Genomic DNA, 6819 nt, shown 5'->3' with positions numbered 1-6819 from the left:
AGCCATTAAAGGCCTTGAGCTCCCGAATCTTAGTAATAAACGCAGCGAGTAATAACCTTAGTTTTTTATCCATAACAAGTTCCTGAAAGAATTGGCAAGTGAGCCAACAAATCATCTAAAATATGATGCTCACTTGTACTAGATTTTGGCTTCCCAACAAAGTTAAAGAAGGGGAATCAGGAATTGATGTGTTTATCATATCCATATCCAGTGAGTTTGTGGGTGAGTTTGGTGTTTGAGATGCTTCTATGACTAGAGATTTTGGCTGTGACTCCACATTTATTGGAGCCACATCAAACTGAATTTGTGAAGGTGCAGTGACTGTGTCTTTTGCACCAGTTTGCACAGTGTGTGTACCCTGTGCATCCCAAAGGGTTTTAGATTTCTTCTTTCTGGAATAATTTGGGGTGAGCTTGTGTCCCTAACCCTTTTGGCCTGTGCTCTTGGTTGAGAGCTTTGTTCAATAACTACATCCTTTGGGAGGATGCAGCTAAAAATGAGCTTTTATCCTTTTTAAGCACTGCAGTTTGTTGGGAAACTGCAGTGTGGCTAGGCTGGGATCCACTCAACTCTCCATCCTTATCCTTAGGGTTTCTTTTATGTTCACCCCTTCCCTCACCTAACTTGCCATCCTTCACACTCCCCTCTTTGGTTTTAGTGGATTTTACAACTGGCATCTTTTGAGAGATACTAGAGGGGGATTTCTTTGATTTAGGTTTGAAAATTTTTGCAGTTTTGGTAGCTTGGGTAGGCAACTGTTGGGTCATTGACACAGTTTCCATAGCCATACTAGAACTCAAAGAAATTAGTGAGGTTGGAATAGTGGTAGGGATAGATGAACTTACCTCACTTACCTGAGGTGCTTCCATTACAGGAAAATAAAACAATGGCACATCCTTGTGATGATTGGCCCTGTTCAAATCTGCAATGAGCCCTCTCTCTTGAACCCAACAATCTAATTTGTTGTTTGGATTCTCAAGCACAATCTCTTCACAGAGGTGGTTAGCTAACATCATAAAGAATCTAGCATAATACACATTTTACCTCTTTTATTTAACTCTCCTAATTTAAAGCCTAACTCAAATAAGATAAGGTCACTGAAATTATAGAATTTATCTGTAACTAGCATGTAGAGCATGTTAAGCATGGATATATTGACTGAATCAAAATTACTGATTTTTCCTGAAAAGACCTTTGTCATTACATCATACATAAAACTCCATTATTTCCTAAGACCCATTCTCCTAATGTCACTTAACTTAGAAGTAGAAAGAACATAGTTCATAGAATTAAGCATATTGATTATATCAGTGTCAGTGTGTGGTGAGGTCACAGTGTTATCAGGAATCTTGAAACATGCTTTTATAACATCACTATTGATACAAAATTCTTTACCTTTAATGGTGAGTGTGATTGACTTATCTGTAGAGTTGTATGTAGCAGCACAAAAGATTGTGGGTGATTCCAGCATGGCATCGCTGAGCTTGCAATTCTTCACAAAGTCCATCATCTTGTGATAGTCACCAGATTGCTGAATACCCTTGTTCACTAGTGCAGTGAAATTGTTCTTCTCATAAATGAACCCAGTTTGAGATATAATATTTACAACAGGTGCCATTGTTAGAGAATAAGAGCTTGAAGAGAAAGAGAGTAAGTGCTTTGAGAAAGAATGAAATTTTAGCAGTTGAATTGAGAATGATAAAAGAAAAGCGATTGAAATGAAATAAGCTTTTATAATATCTCAAAAATAACTGTTAAAAATAATAAAGTAAAATAAAGTAACCAATAGAAATTGCCTAAAATAGCCGTTTAAAAATAAACTGTAAAAATTCCCCCATTATCCGTCGTGTTATGCTTACAAACTGTAAGTATATTCGATGGATAATGTTCAGGAAATTAACGGCTAAGATTAAGACAATTTGACGGATGAGAATAAACTGTTATCCGTTGAGTCATAAAATATTCCAGAAAAATAATTGATTTTTATTGGCAAATTGTATACCGACGGATGATCAAACTCGATGGATAAAGATCATCCGTCGAGATGTAAATTTTGACTTAGCCAAAATTTCATCCAAGACTGAAAAATCAATTAAATTTCTGGCTGCATTTCAACTTGCAAATTATCTAATAAAGATTTAGGAGTAATTAAGCATACCTAACTCACTTACCAACCTAGAGAAGGTAGATTCATCCAGTGGCTTGGTAAAGATATCTGCAAGCTGCTTCTCACTTGGAACAAAATATAGTTCTACAGTACCATTCATTACATGTTCTCTTATGAAATGGTACTTGATATCTATGTGCTTTGTCCTTGAATGTTGTACTGGATTTTCAGTGATGGCAATTGCACTTGTGTTATCACAGAAAATAGGAATCCTCTCAACTTGCAAACCATAGTCTAGCAATTGATTTTTCATCCAAAATATCTGTGCACAGCAACTACCAGCAACAATATATTCAGCTTCAGCTGTAGAAGTAGAAACTGAATTTTGCTTTTTACTGAACCAGGACACAAGCTTGTTTCCAAGAAATTGACAGGTTCCTGTTGTACTTTTTCTATCAATTCTACAACCTGCATAATCTGCATCTGAATAACCAGTTAGATCAAAACCAGAATATCTAGGGTACCAAATGCCAAGTTTTGGTGTTCCTTTGAGATATCTGAAAATTCTCTTAATAGCTATTAAGTGAGATTCTCTAGGATCAGCCTGAAATCTAGCACATAAACATATAACAAACATTATATCTGGCCTACTAGCTATTAAGTACAGAAGTGAGCCAACCATGCCCCTATAACTTGAAATATCCACAGACTTTTCAGTAGTGTTTAATTCAAGCTTAGTTGCAGTGGCCATGGGAGTTTTTGCAGATGTGCAATCCACTAGATCATACTTCTTTAAAAGATCAAAAATGTATTTAGTTTGACTAATGAATATTCCATCACTGACTTGCTTAACTTGTAAACCAATAAAGTAAGTCAGTTCTCCCATCATACTCATTTCATACTTACTTTGCATCAATTTGGCAAACTTTTTGCAAAGTTTCTCATCTGTAGAGCCAAAAAAAATATCATCTACATAAATTTGAACAAGTATACTAGAGCCATTAACATATCTGAAAAATAAAGTTTTATCTACAGTACCTCTTGTGAAGTGATTTTTCAAAAGGAACTTTGATAAAGTGTCATACCAGGCTCTAGGTGCTTGCTTCAGTCCATAAAGTGCTTTCAAAAGATAATAGACATGTTCTGGAAAATTTGGATCTTCAAAACCACGAGGTTGACTGACATAGACTTCCTCCTCCAAATCTCCATTCAGAAAAACACTTTTGACATCCATTTGATAGACCTTGAAATTGGCATGAGCTGCATAGGCTAAGAAAATTCTGATGGCTTCAAGTCTTGTAACAGGAGAAAATGTTTCATCAAAATATATTCCTTCTTGTTGACAATAGCCCTTAGCACCCAATCTAGCTTTGTTCCTGACTACTATGCCATTTTCATCCATCTTGTTTCTGAATACCCACCTGGTGTCTATTGGATTCTTTCCTTTAGGCTTGGGCACCAGCTTCCATACATTATTCTTTTCAAATTGGTTTAGCTCCTCCTGCATAGCTAAAATCCAATCAGGATCCAACAAAGTTTCTTCTACCTTCTTTGGTTCTTCCTTGGAAAAAAGCTGTTGTATAGACATTCTTCTTGAGTTGCTCTTCTTGATTGAACTCTATAAGATACATCACCAGTTATGAGCTCAAAAGGGGTGATCTTTTGTCCATTTTCTTTATTGAGGTAGATTGGCTCTAGATGAAGAGGCCTCATTGTTGTCTTGATGTGTGATTGAGTTTTGATTATTAGAAATTCCCCCTGAGTTTGTGGATCTTTGATTTGAGAAAGGGAAACTTTATGTAGGTGATCTATCTTGACTTCCTGCTCCTTTTGATAACCCGACGGATGGTAAATTTTGAGTACCGATGGATGAAGCTGGTTGTCTCCCGACGGATAACACAGATTGCCTCTGACGGATGAAGCATTATGTAACTCGACAGATGTTGAGTTTTGTGCTTCATTGGTAGTAGATTTTTCTGCATTATCCTTAGATACTATTTCTCGATCACTTTCATCATCACTATCATCACTAACCATCTCCATTTAGTCGAATTTGAGGCTCTCATGGTAATCTCCATCTTGAAGTCCTTCAATCTTTTTATCATCAAACACAACATGTATTGATTCCACAACAATATTGGTTCTTAGATTGTAGACTCTATATGCTTTACCAACAGCATATCCAACAAAAATTCCTTCATCTGCTTTAGCATCAAACTTCCCATTTTGATCAATTTGATTTCTCAGAATATAGCACATGCAGCCAAAGACATGAAGAAAATTTAGAGTTGGCTTCTTATTCTTGAACAATTGATAGGGAGTCATGCATCTTGCTTGATTAATCAGTGAAATATTCTGAGTATAGCAAGCAGTATTTACAGCTTCAGCCCAGAAATATGTTGGTAGTTTAGATTCTTCAAGCATTGTCCTTACAACTTCAATAAGTGATCTATTCTTCCTTTCCACTACTCCATTCTGTTGTGGAATTCTTGCTGCTAAAAACTCATGCAGAATCCCATTTTCCTCACAAAATGCTCTCATGACAGAATTCTTGAACTCAGTTCCATTGTCACTCCTGATTCTTCAAACCTTGAAGTCAGGATGATTATTGACTTGCCTTATGTGATTTATGATGATTTCACTAGCCTCATCTTTAGACTTTAGGAAATATTTCCAAAAGAACTTTGAGAAATCATCTACAATTACTAGGCAAAATCTTTTCCTTGAGATAGATAACACATTGACTGGTCCAAACAAATCCATGTGTAGCAGCTGCAAAGGTTGTTCAATTGTTGAATCAAGTTTCTTCCTGAATGATGCTTTAATCTGCTTCCCTTTTTAGCAGGCATCACACAATCCATCCTTAGAAAACTCCACTAGAGGATTGCCTCTAACTAGTTCTTTCCTTACTAGCTCATTCATGGTCTTGATGTTTAAATGGGATAGCTTCTTGTGCCATAGCCAACTTTCATCCTGACTTGCTTTACTAAGAAGACAAGTAACAGATTCTGCATTAGATGAGTTGAAATCAGCTAGGTACACATTTCTTTTTCTCACACCAGTGAGAACCACTTTGTTGCTTCTTTTATTAGTCACAACACAGGCTTTTGAGTTGAAGGTTACTGAGTTGCCTTTATCACAAAGCTGGCTGATACTCAACAAGTTATGTTTGAGACCATCCACTAAGGAAACTTCCTCAATGATGATATTATCCTTTGAAATCAAGCCATATCCCACAGTATAACCCTTACCGTCATCTCCAAAAGTAATACTTGGGTCAGCTCTCTCCTTAAACTCTGTGAGCAGGGAAGAATCACCAGTCATGTGTCTTGAACAACCACTATCCAAGTACCAAAGATTCTTTCTATTTCCCTGCACACATCAAAATCAAATCAAGTTAATTTTGGTACCCAAATTTCCTTGGGTCCTGCCTTGTTAGCTTTCTTTTTTTGTTTCTTAGGCTTTATCTCATTTGACTTGGGAATATCATATTCATCCTTGGTCATTTGAGTTGGGCCTTTGAAACCATTCATTGCAACAGAATTATCATGTATATTATAATCAAAAGGGAATGGCATGCTATTAGTAAACATGTTATTCTAGTAAGGCATGCTAAATGGCATTTATGGCATACTAAATGTAGTATAATAAGGATTAGGTGCAAATGGCATGTTAGCAAACTGTGCATTCATATTCTGTGTAGACATAGCATTCATAGGCATGTGAGGCATGACATTCATGTTAGGAAAGTGAGATGGCACAGACATGGAAGTAGGCGTGGCAAATTTGCAATTAACAGACAAATGATTTACACTACCACACTTGACACAGATTTTTCTATGAGCATATTTATCAGGTGTGTAGTTATTGTATTTGTTAATCCCTACTTTACCATTTCTATTATTTTTCTTTTTAGCCTCTGTTTTTACCTCAATCTTTTCAAGTCTGTCACTTAACTGTTTGATAGTCATGTGACCAACATTAGCCTATTTCCCTTTCTTAACTTGACTCGATTCTCCTGAAACAAAGTTCTTGGAAACATATCCATACTTCTCATTCAGCTTAACAAGTTTGGCTTTACTGATAGGCTTGCTCACAGCCGACGGATGAGGATTTTCATCATTCGACGGATAACCCTTTTTGTTATCCGATGGATGATCGTCATCATCCATCAAGTCTACATCTGTTAGCACTCCATCTACCAAATTTGGTTCTAGTTTCTCTTTGTTCTTTTTCCAGGCTGCATCACAGAAAGACTCAATTCCTTGAACTTTGGTGATTTGAGCATGGACATCCCTAGATGTTTTCCATGCCTTAATCACCTCCTGTTCACGCTCGAGCTGCTTCTTCTAAATTTCTTCTTTCTTATAAGGACTCAGTTAATTCCTCCTTGGTAATCTTACATTCAATTCTTAATTTTTCAAAATCAATGAACTGAGACTCTAACACATTATTCCTCTCACTTAAAAACAAATTGTTTTCTTTGATTTTAGCATTTTCTTTAGTAAGAGACTTAAGTGTAACACGCAAATGATATAACTCTGTAGACATGTCATTTATGGCATCATTACACTCAGCTTTTAATAAATGTGCAAGGTTTGTAGTAATTACCTGATTACTTGAAGAACTTGTTTCTGTCTCATCAGACTTGGCCATTAGGGCTAGATTAACATAGCTGACATCTTCATCTTCATCGAGACCATCTACTACCC

The sequence above is a fragment of the Apium graveolens genome, chromosome 3 (assembly GCF_009905375.1).
Source record: "Apium graveolens cultivar Ventura chromosome 3, ASM990537v1, whole genome shotgun sequence".
NCBI classification, from domain to species: Eukaryota; Viridiplantae; Streptophyta; class Magnoliopsida; order Apiales; family Apiaceae; genus Apium; species Apium graveolens.
Note: the sequence above shows the minus strand (reverse complement) of the source record.